At 35.1% G+C, this 14,031-nt stretch overlaps 22 non-coding genes across 22 annotated transcripts; all 22 read right to left on the bottom strand.

Moving 5' to 3' along the window:
* Nucleotides 1–392: 392 nt before the first annotated feature.
* TRNAR-CCU (transfer RNA arginine (anticodon CCU)) lies at nt 393–465 on the bottom strand. Its single transcript has one exon. It is a non-coding gene; the product is annotated as a tRNA-Arg (tRNA).
* Nucleotides 466–594: 129 nt separating this feature from the next.
* Nucleotides 595–687, bottom strand: TRNAI-UAU (transfer RNA isoleucine (anticodon UAU)). Its single transcript is given in 2 exon segments — nt 595–630; nt 650–687. It is a non-coding gene; the product is annotated as a tRNA-Ile (tRNA).
* A 939-nt stretch (nt 688–1,626) lies between these two features.
* Nucleotides 1,627–1,699, bottom strand: TRNAR-CCU (transfer RNA arginine (anticodon CCU)). Its single transcript has one exon. It is a non-coding gene; the product is annotated as a tRNA-Arg (tRNA).
* A 129-nt stretch (nt 1,700–1,828) lies between these two features.
* On the bottom strand, nt 1,829–1,921 carry TRNAI-UAU (transfer RNA isoleucine (anticodon UAU)). Its single transcript is given in 2 exon segments — nt 1,829–1,864; nt 1,884–1,921. It is a non-coding gene; the product is annotated as a tRNA-Ile (tRNA).
* A 662-nt stretch (nt 1,922–2,583) lies between these two features.
* On the bottom strand, nt 2,584–2,656 carry TRNAR-CCU (transfer RNA arginine (anticodon CCU)). The gene has a single exon. It is a non-coding gene; the product is annotated as a tRNA-Arg (tRNA).
* A 129-nt stretch (nt 2,657–2,785) lies between these two features.
* Nucleotides 2,786–2,878, bottom strand: TRNAI-UAU (transfer RNA isoleucine (anticodon UAU)). The gene is given in 2 exon segments: nt 2,786–2,821; nt 2,841–2,878. It is a non-coding gene; the product is annotated as a tRNA-Ile (tRNA).
* A 939-nt stretch (nt 2,879–3,817) lies between these two features.
* TRNAR-CCU (transfer RNA arginine (anticodon CCU)) lies at nt 3,818–3,890 on the bottom strand. Its single transcript has one exon. It is a non-coding gene; the product is annotated as a tRNA-Arg (tRNA).
* A 129-nt stretch (nt 3,891–4,019) lies between these two features.
* On the bottom strand, nt 4,020–4,112 carry TRNAI-UAU (transfer RNA isoleucine (anticodon UAU)). The gene is given in 2 exon segments: nt 4,020–4,055; nt 4,075–4,112. It is a non-coding gene; the product is annotated as a tRNA-Ile (tRNA).
* A 939-nt stretch (nt 4,113–5,051) lies between these two features.
* TRNAR-CCU (transfer RNA arginine (anticodon CCU)) lies at nt 5,052–5,124 on the bottom strand. Its single transcript has one exon. It is a non-coding gene; the product is annotated as a tRNA-Arg (tRNA).
* Nucleotides 5,125–5,253: 129 nt separating this feature from the next.
* TRNAI-UAU (transfer RNA isoleucine (anticodon UAU)) lies at nt 5,254–5,346 on the bottom strand. The gene is given in 2 exon segments: nt 5,254–5,289; nt 5,309–5,346. It is a non-coding gene; the product is annotated as a tRNA-Ile (tRNA).
* A 939-nt stretch (nt 5,347–6,285) lies between these two features.
* TRNAR-CCU (transfer RNA arginine (anticodon CCU)) lies at nt 6,286–6,358 on the bottom strand. The gene has a single exon. It is a non-coding gene; the product is annotated as a tRNA-Arg (tRNA).
* A 129-nt stretch (nt 6,359–6,487) lies between these two features.
* TRNAI-UAU (transfer RNA isoleucine (anticodon UAU)) lies at nt 6,488–6,580 on the bottom strand. The gene is given in 2 exon segments: nt 6,488–6,523; nt 6,543–6,580. It is a non-coding gene; the product is annotated as a tRNA-Ile (tRNA).
* Nucleotides 6,581–7,519: 939 nt separating this feature from the next.
* On the bottom strand, nt 7,520–7,592 carry TRNAR-CCU (transfer RNA arginine (anticodon CCU)). Its single transcript has one exon. It is a non-coding gene; the product is annotated as a tRNA-Arg (tRNA).
* A 129-nt stretch (nt 7,593–7,721) lies between these two features.
* On the bottom strand, nt 7,722–7,814 carry TRNAI-UAU (transfer RNA isoleucine (anticodon UAU)). Its single transcript is given in 2 exon segments — nt 7,722–7,757; nt 7,777–7,814. It is a non-coding gene; the product is annotated as a tRNA-Ile (tRNA).
* A 939-nt stretch (nt 7,815–8,753) lies between these two features.
* TRNAR-CCU (transfer RNA arginine (anticodon CCU)) lies at nt 8,754–8,826 on the bottom strand. Its single transcript has one exon. It is a non-coding gene; the product is annotated as a tRNA-Arg (tRNA).
* A 1,153-nt stretch (nt 8,827–9,979) lies between these two features.
* Nucleotides 9,980–10,052, bottom strand: TRNAR-CCU (transfer RNA arginine (anticodon CCU)). The gene has a single exon. It is a non-coding gene; the product is annotated as a tRNA-Arg (tRNA).
* A 1,161-nt stretch (nt 10,053–11,213) lies between these two features.
* Nucleotides 11,214–11,286, bottom strand: TRNAR-CCU (transfer RNA arginine (anticodon CCU)). Its single transcript has one exon. It is a non-coding gene; the product is annotated as a tRNA-Arg (tRNA).
* A 129-nt stretch (nt 11,287–11,415) lies between these two features.
* Nucleotides 11,416–11,508, bottom strand: TRNAI-UAU (transfer RNA isoleucine (anticodon UAU)). Its single transcript is given in 2 exon segments — nt 11,416–11,451; nt 11,471–11,508. It is a non-coding gene; the product is annotated as a tRNA-Ile (tRNA).
* A 939-nt stretch (nt 11,509–12,447) lies between these two features.
* On the bottom strand, nt 12,448–12,520 carry TRNAR-CCU (transfer RNA arginine (anticodon CCU)). Its single transcript has one exon. It is a non-coding gene; the product is annotated as a tRNA-Arg (tRNA).
* A 129-nt stretch (nt 12,521–12,649) lies between these two features.
* TRNAI-UAU (transfer RNA isoleucine (anticodon UAU)) lies at nt 12,650–12,742 on the bottom strand. Its single transcript is given in 2 exon segments — nt 12,650–12,685; nt 12,705–12,742. It is a non-coding gene; the product is annotated as a tRNA-Ile (tRNA).
* A 939-nt stretch (nt 12,743–13,681) lies between these two features.
* On the bottom strand, nt 13,682–13,754 carry TRNAR-CCU (transfer RNA arginine (anticodon CCU)). The gene has a single exon. It is a non-coding gene; the product is annotated as a tRNA-Arg (tRNA).
* A 129-nt stretch (nt 13,755–13,883) lies between these two features.
* Nucleotides 13,884–13,976, bottom strand: TRNAI-UAU (transfer RNA isoleucine (anticodon UAU)). Its single transcript is given in 2 exon segments — nt 13,884–13,919; nt 13,939–13,976. It is a non-coding gene; the product is annotated as a tRNA-Ile (tRNA).
* Nucleotides 13,977–14,031: the final 55 nt, after the last annotated feature.

A 14,031-nucleotide genomic window follows, 5' to 3' on the forward strand; every position in this document is an offset into this window, starting at 1 on the left:
GTATCATTTTCTCAAAATTGGAAAATAATGTCATATTTCAGCCACTCTGGTACTTATTTGCAAGACAAACTCTACAGAAATGTTGAGGTAAATGGAGATTTCTTGTAAGAACAAAATCACAAGCATTGAAAAAAGAATCATTTTTTGTGAAGACTAATGAGCAACAAAGGAATATGCATCCAAGATGGGTCTTTAAACCTTGGTCCTCAATTATAGAAAAACCTTTTAAGGACACTAATCCACAATGTTATCATGATAAATGTCATTTTGTAGCTACTGTGGCAACAATTAACAAGCACAACTCAACAGGACTGTTGTGCAAATCCAGCATCCAGGTGAAGCAAGGCTAAAAGAACCACCCCTAATGCTGAGATGGTTGATATAAATACAAACACCCCAGATGGGACTTGAACCCACAATCCCTGGCTTAGGAGGCCAGTGCCTTATCCATTAGGCCACTGGGGCTTACTGTTTGCTTAGCATTTCATGTTCTTGCTTTACTTTTTCATAATATCCTTACATATAAAAAATGTTCCGAGAGCAGAAGATGAATGACTGATGATATCATTAAAAGAAAAAAAAGCTAAATATTCCTGCTCCAGGTGAGGCTTGAACTCACAACCTCGGCATTGCTCAACAGATACTGTCTTATAAGTACCGCGCGCTGACCGATTGAGCCACTGGAGCACACAGTATGCCCTGAAAATTTGGCCTTTCACTGATATATTTTACCATCAGTTAAAAATGTCAATACACTTATTGTCTCTGTCTCCCCATCTTGATTTAATTTCTTTTTGAATTCCACTATTTTACTGCATTTAATACTTCAATAAGGTACTTGACAGAAGTTAAATGCTCAGCATAAAGAAATGATTTGTATCGCGCATTGGTGTTATTGGCTAGATTTATGTATTCGTAGGTGTAATTTGCTAAGAAAATTCATATCTAGGTTTTACTGTATCATTTTCTCAAAATTGGAAAATAATTCATTTAATTTTTTCTAAAATTATGTTAAGATAGTAGATATAAAATGTGGCATAAGGAAAACTGACACTAATGTGTCTTATAATGCACTATTTTAATATGTAAAGTCTTATATCATTATTGTAGTCTGATTAAAAGAATATGTTGTTTGTTTCAACTCTACCATCTACAATGACAGTAAGATGAGTGGCAGAAGAAATATGATAAAATCAAAAATACCATTCTTCCAACATGCAAGAAAGGACTTCAAGATTCCCATCAGCAATTGCCTTAGATAATGTCATATTTCAGCCACTCTGGTACTTATTTGCAAGACAAACTCTACAGAAATGTTGAGGTAAATGGAGATTTCTTGTAAGAACAAAATCACAAGCATTGAAAAAAGAATCATTTTTTGTGAAGACTAATGAGCAACAAAGGAATATGCATCCAAGATGGGTCTTTAAACCTTGGTCCTCAATTATAGAAAAACCTTTTAAGGACACTAATCCACAATGTTATCATGATAAATGTCATTTTGTAGCTACTGTGGCAACAATTAACAAGCACAACTCAACAGGACTGTTGTGCAAATCCAGCATCCAGGTGAAGCAAGGCTAAAAGAACCACCCCTAATGCTGAGATGGTTGATATAAATACAAACACCCCAGATGGGACTTGAACCCACAATCCCTGGCTTAGGAGGCCAGTGCCTTATCCATTAGGCCACTGGGGCTTACTGTTTGCTTAGCATTTCATGTTCTTGCTTTACTTTTTCATAATATCCTTACATATAAAAAATGTTCCGAGAGCAGAAGATGAATGACTGATGATATCATTAAAAGAAAAAAAAGCTAAATATTCCTGCTCCAGGTGAGGCTTGAACTCACAACCTCGGCATTGCTCAACAGATACTGTCTTATAAGTACCGCGCGCTGACCGATTGCGCCACTGGAGCACACAGTATGCCCTGAAAATTTGGCCTTTCACTGATATATTTTACCATCAGTTAAAAATGTCAATACACTTATTGTCTCTGTCTCCCCATCTTGATTTAATTTATTTTTGAATTCCACTATTTTACTGCATTCAATACTTCAATAAGGTACTTGATAGAAGTTAAATGCTCAGCAAAAAGAAATGATTTGTATCGCGCATTGGTGTTATTGGCAAGATTTATGTATTCGTAGGTGTAATTTGCTAAGAAAATTCATATCTAGGTTTTACTGTATCATTTTCTCAAAATTGGAAAATAATGTCATATTTCAGCCACTCTGGTACTTATTTGCAAGACAAACTCTACAGAAATGTTGAGGTAAATGGAGATTTCTTGTAAGAACAAAATCACAAGCATTGAAAAAAGAATCATTTTTTGTGAAGACTAATGAGCAACAAAGGAATATGCATCCAAGATGGGTCTTTAAACCTTGGTCCTCAATTATAGAAAAACCTTTTAAGGACACTAATCCACAATGTTATCATGATAAATGTCATTTTGTAGCTACTGTGGCAACAATTAACAAGCACAACTCAACAGGACTGTTGTGCAAATCCAGCATCCAGGTGAAGCAAGGCTAAAAGAACCACCCCTAATGCTGAGATGGTTGATATAAATACAAACACCCCAGATGGGACTTGAACCCACAATCCCTGGCTTAGGAGGCCAGTGCCTTATCCATTAGGCCACTGGGGCTTACTGTTTGCTTAGCATTTCATGTTCTTGCTTTACTTTTTCATAATATCCTTACATATAAAAAATGTTCCGAGAGCAGAAGATGAATGACTGATGATATCATTAAAAGAAAAAAAAGCTAAATATTCCTGCTCCAGGTGAGGCTTGAACTCACAACCTCGGCATTGCTCAACAGATACTGTCTTATAAGTACCGCGCGCTGACCGATTGCGCCACTGGAGCACACAGTATGCCCTGAAAATTTGGCCTTTCACTGATATATTTTACCATCAGTTAAAAATGTCAATACACTTATTGTCTCTGTCTCCCCATCTTGATTTAATTTCTTTTTGAATTCCACTATTTTACTGCATTCAATACTTCAATAAGGTACTTGATAGAAGTTAAATGCTCAGCAAAAAGAAATGATTTGTATCGCGCATTGGTGTTATTGGCAAGATTTATGTATTCGTAGGTGTAATTTGCTAAGAAAATTCATATCTAGGTTTTACTGTATCATTTTCTCAAAATTGGAAAATAATTCATTTAATTTTTTCTAAAATTATGTTAAGATAGTAGATATAAAATGTGGCATAAGGAAAACTGACACTAATGTGTCTTATAATGCACTATTTTAATATGTAAAGTCTTATATCATTATTGTAGTCTGATTAAAAGAATATGTTGTTTGTTGCAACTCTACCATCTACAATGACAGTAAGATGAGTGGCAGAAGAAATATGATAAAATCAAAAATACCATTCTTCCAACATGCAAGAAAGGACTTCAAGATTCCCATCAGCAATTGCCTTAGATAATGTCATATTTCAGCCACTCTGGTACTTATTTGCAAGACAAACTCTACAGAAATGTTGAGGTAAATGGAGATTTCTTGTAAGAACAAAATCACAAGCATTGAAAAAAGAATCATTTTTTGTGAAGACTAATGAGCAACAAAGGAATATGCATCCAAGATGGGTCTTTAAACCTTGGTCCTCAATTATAGAAAAACCTTTTAAGGACACTAATCCACAATGTTATCATGATAAATGTCATTTTGTAGCTACTGTGGCAACAATTAACAAGCACAACTCAACAGGACTGTTGTGCAAATCCAGCATCCAGGTGAAGCAAGGCTAAAAGAACCACCCCTAATGCTGAGATGGTTGATATAAATACAAACACCCCAGATGGGACTTGAACCCACAATCCCTGGCTTAGGAGGCCAGTGCCTTATCCATTAGGCCACTGGGGCTTACTGTTTGCTTAGCATTTCATGTTCTTGCTTTACTTTTTCATAATATCCTTACATATAAAAAATGTTCCGAGAGCAGAAGATGAATGACTGATGATATCATTAAAAGAAAAAAAAGCTAAATATTCCTGCTCCAGGTGAGGCTTGAACTCACAACCTCGGCATTGCTCAACAGATACTGTCTTATAAGTACCGCGCGCTGACCGATTGCGCCACTGGAGCACACAGTATGCCCTGAAAATTTGGCCTTTCACTGATATATTTTACCATCAGTTAAAAATGTCAATACACTTATTGTCTCTGTCTCCCCATCTTGATTTAATTTATTTTTGAATTCCACTATTTTACTGCATTCAATACTTCAATAAGGTACTTGATAGAAGTTAAATGCTCAGCAAAAAGAAATGATTTGTATCGCGCATTGGTGTTATTGGCAAGATTTATGTATTCGTAGGTGTAATTTGCTAAGAAAATTCATATCTAGGTTTTACTGTATCATTTTCTCAAAATTGGAAAATAATTCATTTAATTTTTTCTAAAATTATGTTAAGATAGTAGATATAAAATGTGGCATAAGGAAAACTGACACTAATGTGTCTTATAATGCACTATTTTAATATGTAAAGTCTTATATCATTATTGTAGTCTGATTAAAAGAATATGTTGTTTGTTGCAACTCTACCATCTACAATGACAGTAAGATGAGTGGCAGAAGAAATATGATAAAATCAAAAATACCATTCTTCCAACATGCAAGAAAGGACTTCAAGATTCCCATCAGCAATTGCCTTAGATAATGTCATATTTCAGCCACTCTGGTACTTATTTGCAAGACAAACTCTACAGAAATGTTGAGGTAAATGGAGATTTCTTGTAAGAACAAAATCACAAGCATTGAAAAAAGAATCATTTTTTGTGAAGACTAATGAGCAACAAAGGAATATGCATCCAAGATGGGTCTTTAAACCTTGGTCCTCAATTATAGAAAAACCTTTTAAGGACACTAATCCACAATGTTATCATGATAAATGTCATTTTGTAGCTACTGTGGCAACAATTAACAAGCACAACTCAACAGGACTGTTGTGCAAATCCAGCATCCAGGTGAAGCAAGGCTAAAAGAACCACCCCTAATGCTGAGATGGTTGATATAAATACAAACACCCCAGATGGGACTTGAACCCACAATCCCTGGCTTAGGAGGCCAGTGCCTTATCCATTAGGCCACTGGGGCTTACTGTTTGCTTAGCATTTCATGTTCTTGCTTTACTTTTTCATAATATCCTTACATATAAAAAATGTTCCGAGAGCAGAAGATGAATGACTGATGATATCATTAAAAGAAAAAAAAGCTAAATATTCCTGCTCCAGGTGAGGCTTGAACTCACAACCTCGGCATTGCTCAACAGATACTGTCTTATAAGTACCGCGCGCTGACCGATTGCGCCACTGGAGCACACAGTATGCCCTGAAAATTTGGCCTTTCACTGATATATTTTACCATCAGTTAAAAATGTCAATACACTTATTGTCTCTGTCTCCCCATCTTGATTTAATTTCTTTTTGAATTCCACTATTTTACTGCATTCAATACTTCAATAAGGTACTTGACAGAAGTTAAATGCTCAGCATAAAGAAATGATTTGTATCGCGCATTGGTGTTATTGGCTAGATTTATGTATTCGTAGGTGTAATTTGCTAAGAAAATTCATATCTAGGTTTTACTGTATCATTTTCTCAAAATTGGAAAATAATTCATTTAATTTTTTCTAAAATTATGTTAAGATAGTAGATATAAAATGTGGCATAAGGAAAACTGACACTAATGTGTCTTATAATGCACTATTTTAATATGTAAAGTCTTATATCATTATTGTAGTCTGATTAAAAGAATATGTTGTTTGTTGCAACTCTACCATCTACAATGACAGTAAGATGAGTGGCAGAAGAAATATGATAAAATCAAAAATACCATTCTTCCAACATGCAAGAAAGGACTTCAAGATTCCCATCAGCAATTGCCTTAGATAATGTCATATTTCAGCCACTCTGGTACTTATTTGCAAGACAAACTCTACAGAAATGTTGAGGTAAATGGAGATTTCTTGTAAGAACAAAATCACAAGCATTGAAAAAAGAATCATTTTTTGTGAAGACTAATGAGCAACAAAGGAATATGCATCCAAGATGGGTCTTTAAACCTTGGTCCTCAATTATAGAAAAACCTTTTAAGGACACTAATCCACAATGTTATCATGATAAATGTCATTTTGTAGCTACTGTGGCAACAATTAACAAGCACAACTCAACAGGACTGTTGTGCAAATCCAGCATCCAGGTGAAGCAAGGCTAAAAGAACCACCCCTAATGCTGAGATGGTTGATATAAATACAAACACCCCAGATGGGACTTGAACCCACAATCCCTGGCTTAGGAGGCCAGTGCCTTATCCATTAGGCCACTGGGGCTTACTGTTTGCTTAGCATTTCATGTTCTTGCTTTACTTTTTCATAATATCCTTACATATAAAAAATGTTCCGAGAGCAGAAGATGAATGACTGATGATATCATTAAAAGAAAAAAAAGCTAAATATTCCTGCTCCAGGTGAGGCTTGAACTCACAACCTCGGCATTGCTCAACAGATACTGTCTTATAAGTACCGCGCGCTGACCGATTGCGCCACTGGAGCACACAGTATGCCCTGAAAATTTGGCCTTTCACTGATATATTTTACCATCAGTTAAAAATGTCAATACACTTATTGTCTCTGTCTCCCCATCTTGATTTAATTTCTTTTTGAATTCCACTATTTTACTGCATTCAATACTTCAATAAGGTACTTGACAGAAGTTAAATGCTCAGCATAAAGAAATGATTTGTATCGCGCATTGGTGTTATTGGCTAGATTTATGTATTCGTAGGTGTAATTTGCTAAGAAAATTCATATCTAGGTTTTACTGTATCATTTTCTCAAAATTGGAAAATAATTAATTTAATTTTTTCTAAAATTATGTTAAGATAGTAGATATAAAATGTGGCATAAGGAAAACTGACACTAATGTGTCTTATAATGCACTATTTTAATATGTAAAGTCTTATATCATTATTGTAGTCTGATTAAAAGAATATGTTGTTTGTTGCAACTCTACCATCTACAATGACAGTAAGATGAGTGGCAGAAGAAATATGATAAAATCAAAAATACCATTCTTCCAACATGCAAGAAAGGACTTCAAGATTCCCATCAGCAATTGCCTTAGATAATGTCATATTTCAGCCACTCTGGTACTTATTTGCAAGACAAACTCTACAGAAATGTTGAGGTAAATGGAGATTTCTTGTAAGAACAAAATCACAAGCATTGAAAAAAGAATCATTTTTTGTGAAGACTAATGAGCAACAAAGGAATATGCATCCAAGATGGGTCTTTAAACCTTGGTCCTCAATTATAGAAAAACCTTTTAAGGACACTAATCCACAATGTTATCATGATAAATGTCATTTTGTAGCTACTGTGGCAACAATTAACAAGCACAACTCAACAGGACTGTTGTGCAAATCCAGCATCCAGGTGAAGCAAGGCTAAAAGAACCACCCCTAATGCTGAGATGGTTGATATAAATACAAACACCCCAGATGGGACTTGAACCCACAATCCCTGGCTTAGGAGGCCAGTGCCTTATCCATTAGGCCACTGGGGCTTACTGTTTGCTTAGCATTTCATGTTCTTGCTTTACTTTTTCATAATATCCTTACATATAAAAAATGTTCCGAGAGCAGAAGATGAATGACTGATGATATCATTAAAAGAAAAAAAAGCTAAATATTCCTGCTCCAGGTGAGGCTTGAACTCACAACCTCGGCATTGCTCAACAGATACTGTCTTATAAGTACCGCGCGCTGACCGATTGCGCCACTGGAGCACACAGTATGCCCTGAAAATTTGGCCTTTCACTGATATATTTTACCATCAGTTAAAAATGTCAATACACTTATTGTCTCTGTCTCCCCATCTTGATTTAATTTATTTTTGAATTCCACTATTTTACTGCATTCAATACTTCAATAAGGTACTTGATAGAAGTTAAATGCTCAGCAAAAAGAAATGATTTGTATCGCGCATTGGTGTTATTGGCAAGATTTATGTATTCGTAGGTGTAATTTGCTAAGAAAATTCATATCTAGGTTTTACTGTATCATTTTCTCAAAATTGGAAAATAATTCATTTAATTTTTTCTAAAATTATGTTAAGATAGTAGATATAAAATGTGGCATAAGGAAAACTGACACTAATGTGTCTTATAATGCACTATTTTAATATGTAAAGTCTTATATCATTATTGTAGTCTGATTAAAAGAATATGTTGTTTGTTGCAACTCTACCATCTACAATGACAGTAAGATGAGTGGCAGAAGAAATATGATAAAATCAAAAATACCATTCTTCCAACATGCAAGAAAGGACTTCAAGATTCCCATCAGCAATTGCCTTAGATAATGTCATATTTCAGCCACTCTGGTACTTATTTGCAAGACAAACTCTACAGAAATGTTGAGGTAAATGGAGATTTCTTGTAAGAACAAAATCACAAGCATTGAAAAAAGAATCATTTTTTGTGAAGACTAATGAGCAACAAAGGAATATGCATCCAAGATGGGTCTTTAAACCTTGGTCCTCAATTATAGAAAAACCTTTTAAGGACACTAATCCACAATGTTATCATGATAAATGTCATTTTGTAGCTACTGTGGCAACAATTAACAAGCACAACTCAACAGGACTGTTGTGCAAATCCAGCATCCAGGTGAAGCAAGGCTAAAAGAACCACCCCTAATGCTGAGATGGTTGATATAAATACAAACACCCCAGATGGGACTTGAACCCACATTTCCTGGCTTAGGAGGCCAGTGCCTTATCCATTAGGCCACTGGGGCTTACTGTTTGCTTAGCATTTCATGTTCTTGCTTTACTTTTTCATAATATCCTTACATATAAAAAATGTTCCGAGAGCAGAAGATGAATGACTGATGATATCATTAAAAGAAAAAAAAGCTAAATATGAGGTGAGGCTTGAACTCACAACCTCGGCATTGCTCAACAGATACTGTCTTATAAGTACCGCGCGCTGACCGATTGCGCCACTGGAGCACACAGTATGCCCTGAAAATTTGGCCTTTCACTGATATATTTTACCATCAGTTAAAAATGTCAATACACTTATTGTCTCTGTCTCCCCATCTTGATTTAATTTCTATTTGAATTCCACTATTTTACTGCATTCAATACTTCAATAAGGTACTTGACAGAAGTTAAATGCTCAGCATAAAGAAATGATTTGTATCGCGCATTGGTGTTATTGGCTAGATTTATGTATTCGTAGGTGTAATTTGCTAAGAAAATTCATATCTAGGTTTTACTGTATCATTTTCTCAAAATTGGAAAATAATTCATTTAATTTTTTCTAAAATTATGTTAAGATAGTAGATATAAAATGTGGCATAAGGAAAACTGACACTAATGTGTCTTATAATGCACTATTTTAATATGTAAAGTCTTATATCATTATTGTAGTCTGATTAAAAGAATATGTTGTTTGTTGCAACTCTACCATCTACAATGACAGTAAGATGAGTGGCAGAAGAAATATGATAAAATCAAAAATACCATTCTTCCAACATGCAAGAAAGGACTTCAAGATTCCCATCAGCAATTGCCTTAGATAATGTCATATTTCAGCCACTCTGGTACTTATTTGCAAGACAAACTCTACAGAAATGTTGAGGTAAATGGAGATTTCTTGTAAGAACAAAATCACAAGCATTGAAAAAAGAATCATTTTTTGTGAAGACTAATGAGCAACAAAGGAATATGCATCCAAGATGGGTCTTTAAACCTTGGTCCTCAATTATAGAAAAACCTTTTAAGGACACTAATCCACAATGTTATCATGATAAATGTCATTTTGTAGCTACTGTGGCAACAATTAACAAGCACAACTCAACAGGACTGTTGTGCAAATCCAGCATCCAGGTGAACCAAGGCTAAAAGAACCACCCCTAATGCTGAGATGGTTGATATAAATACAAACACCCCAGATGGGACTTGAACCCACAATCCCTGGCTTAGGAGGCCAGTGCCTTATCCATTAGGCCACTGGGGCTTACTGTTTGCTTAGCATTTCATGTTCTTGCTTTACTTTTTCATAATATCCTTACATATAAAAAATGTTCCGAGAGCAGAAGATGAATGACTGATGATATCATTAAAAGAAAAAAAAGCTAAATATTCCTGCTCCAGGTGTGGCTTGAACTCACAACCTCGGCATTGCTCAACAGATACTGTCTTATAAGTACCGCGCGCTGACTGATTGCGCCACTGGAGCACACAGTATGCCCTGAAAATTTGGCCTTTCACTGATATATTTTACCATCAGTTAAAAATGTCAATACACTTATTGTCTCTGTCTCCCCATCTTGATTTAATTTCTTTTTGAATTCCACTATTTTACTGCATTCAATACTTCAATAAGGTACTTGACAGAAGTTAAATGCTCAGCATAAAGAAATGATTTGTATCGCGCATTGGTGTTATTGGCTAGATTTATGTATTCGTAGGTGTAATTTGCTAAGAAAATTCATATCTAGGTTTTACTGTATCATTTTCTCAAAATTGGAAAATAATTCATTTAATTTTTTCTAAAATTATGTTAAGATAGTAGATATAAAATGTGGCATAAGGAAAACTGACACTAATGTGTCTTATAATGCACTATTTTAATATGTAAAGTCTTATATCATTATTGTAGTCTGATTAAAAGAATATGTTGTTTGTTGCAACTCTACCATCTACAATGACAGTAAGATGAGTGGCAGAAGAAATATGATAAAATCAAAAATACCATTCTTCCAACATGCAAGAAAGGACTTCAAGATTCCCATCAGCAATTGCCTTAGATAATGTCATATTTCAGCCACTCTGGTACTTATTTGCAAGACAAACTCTACAGAAATGTTGAGGTAAATGGAGATTTCTTGTAAGAACAAAATCACAAGCATTGAAAAAAGAATCATTTTTTGTGAAGACTAATGAGCAACAAAGGAATATGCATCCAAGATGGGTCTTTAAACCTTGGTCCTCAATTATAGAAAAACCTTTTAAGGACACTAATCCACAATGTTATCATGATAAATGTCATTTTGTAGCTACTGTGGCAACAATTAACAAGCACAACTCAACAGGACTGTTGTGCAAATCCAGCATCCAGGTGAAGCACGGCTAAAAGAACCACCCCTAATGCTGAGATGGTTGATATAAATACAAACACCCCAGATGGGACTTGAACCCACAATCCCTGGCTTAGGAGGCCAGTGCCTTATCCATTAGGCCACTGGGGCTTACTGTTTGCTTAGCATTTCATGTTTTTGCTTTACTTTTTCATAATATCCTTACATATAAAAAATGTTCCGAGAGCAGAAGATGAATGACTGATGATATCATTAAAAGAAAAAAAAGCTAAATATTCCTGCTCCAGGTGAGGCTTGAACTCACAACCTCGGCATTGCTCAACAGATACTGTCTTATAAGTACCGCGCGCTGACCGATTGCGCCACTGGAGCACACAATATGCCCTGAAAATTTGGCCTTTCACTGATATATTTTACCATCAGTTAAAAATGTCAATACACTTATTGTCTCTGTCTCCCCATCTTGATTTAATTTATTTTTGAATTCCACTATTTTACTGCATTCAATACTTCAATAAGGTACTTGATAGAAGTTAAATGCTCAGCAAAAAGAAATGATTTGTATCGCGCATTGGTGTTATTGGCAAGATTTATGTATTCGTAGGTGTAATTTGCTAAGAAAATTCATATCTAGGTTTTACTGTATCATTTTCTCAAAATTGGAAAATAATTCATTTAATTTTTTCTAAAATTATGTTAAGATAGTAGATATAAAATGTGGCATAAGGAAAACTGACACTAATGTGTCTTATAATGCACTATTTTAATATGTAAAGTCTTATATCATTATTGTAGTCTGATTAAAAGAATATGTTGTTTGTTGCAACTCTACCATCTACAATGACAGTAAGATGAGTGGCAGAAGAAATATGATAAAATCAAAAATACCATTCTTCCAACATGCAAGAAAGGACTTCAAGATTACCATCAGCAATTGCCTTAGATAATGTCATATTTCAGCCACTCTGGTACTTATTTGCAAGACAAACTCTACAGAAATGTTGAGGTAAATGGAGATTTCTTGTAAGAACAAAATCACAAGCATTGAAAAAAGAATCATTTTTTGTGAAGACTAATGAGCAACAAAGGAATATGCATCCAAGATGGGTCTTTAAACCTTGGTCCTCAATTATAGAAAAACCTTTTAAGGACACTAATCCACAATGTTATCATGATAAATGTCATTTTGTAGCTACTGTGGCAACAATTAACAAGCACAACTCAACAGGACTGTTGTGCAAATCCAGCATCCAGGTGAAGCAAGGTTAAAAGAACCACCCCTAATGCTGAGATGGTTGATATAAATACAAACACCCCAGATGGGACTTGAACCCACAATCCCTGGCTTAGGAGGCCAGTGCCTTATCCATTAGGCCACTGGGGCTTACTGTTTGCTTAGCATTTCATGTTCTTGCTTTACTTTTTCATAATATCCTTACATATAAAAAATGTTCCGAGAGCAGAAGATGAATGACTGATGATATCATTAAAAGAAAAAAAAGCTAAATATTCCTGCTCCAGGTGAGGCTTGAACTCACGACCTCAGCATTGCTCAACAGATACTGTCTTATAAGTACCGCGCGCTGACCGATTGCGCCACTGGAGCACACAGTATGCCCTGAAAATTTGGCCTTTCACTGATATATTTTACCATCAGTTAAAAATGTCAATACACTTATTGTCTCTGTCTCCCCATCTTGATTTAATTTCTTTTTGAATTCCACTATTTTACTGCATTCAATACTTCAATAAGGTACTTGACAGAAGTTAAATGCTCAGCATAAAGAAATGATTTGTATCGCGCATTGGTGTTATTGGCTAGATTTATGTATTCGTAGGTGTAATTTGCTAAGAAAATTCATATCTAGGTTTTACTGTATCATTTTCTCAAAATTGGAAAATAATTCATTTAATTTTTTCTAAAATTATGTTAAGATAGTAGATATAAAATGTGGCATAAGGAAAACTGACACTAATGTGTCTTATAATGCACTATTTTAATATGTAAAGTCTTATATCATTATTGTAGTCTGATTAAAAGAATATGTTGTTTGTTGCAACTCTACCATCTACAATGACAGTAAGATGAGTGGCAGAAGAAATATGATAAAATCAAAAATACCATTCTTCCAACATGCAAGAAAGGACTTCAAGATTCCCATCAGCAATTGCCTTAGATAATGTCATATTTCAGCCACTCTGGTACTTATTTGCAAGACAAACTCTACAGAAATGTTGAGGTAAATGGAGATTTCTTGTAAGAACAAAATCACAAGCATTGAAAAAAGAATCATTTTTTGTGAAGACTAATGAGCAACAAAGGAATATGCATCCAAGATGGGTCTTTAAACCTTGGTCCTCAATTATAGAAAAACCATTTAAGGACACTAATCCACAATGTTATCATGATAAATGTCATTTTGTAGCTACTGTGGCAACAATTAACAAGCACAACTCAACAGGACTGTTGTGCAAATCCAGCATCCAGGTGAAGCAAGGCTAAAAGAACCACCCCTAATGCTGAGATGGTTGATATAAATACAAACACCCCAGATGGGACTTGAACCCACAATCCCTGGCTTAGGAGGCCAGTGCCTTATCCATTAGGCCACTGGGGCTTACTGTTTGCTTAGCATTTCATGTTCTTGCTTTACTTTTTCATAATATCCTTACATATAAAAAATGTTCCGAGAGCAGAAGATGAATGACTGATGATATCATTAAAAGAAAAAAAAGCTAAATATTCCTGCTCCAGGTGAGGCTTGAACTCACAACCTCGGCATTGCTCAACAGATACTGTCTTATAAGTACCGCGCGCTGACCGATTGCGCCACTGGAGCACACAGTATGCCCTGAAAATTTGGCCTTTCACTGATATATTTTACCATCAGTTAA

The sequence above is a fragment of the Crinia signifera genome, chromosome 5 (genome assembly GCF_055691185.1).
Source record: "Crinia signifera chromosome 5, ASM5569118v1, whole genome shotgun sequence".
In the NCBI taxonomy this organism is placed as follows: domain Eukaryota; kingdom Metazoa; phylum Chordata; class Amphibia; order Anura; family Myobatrachidae; genus Crinia; species Crinia signifera.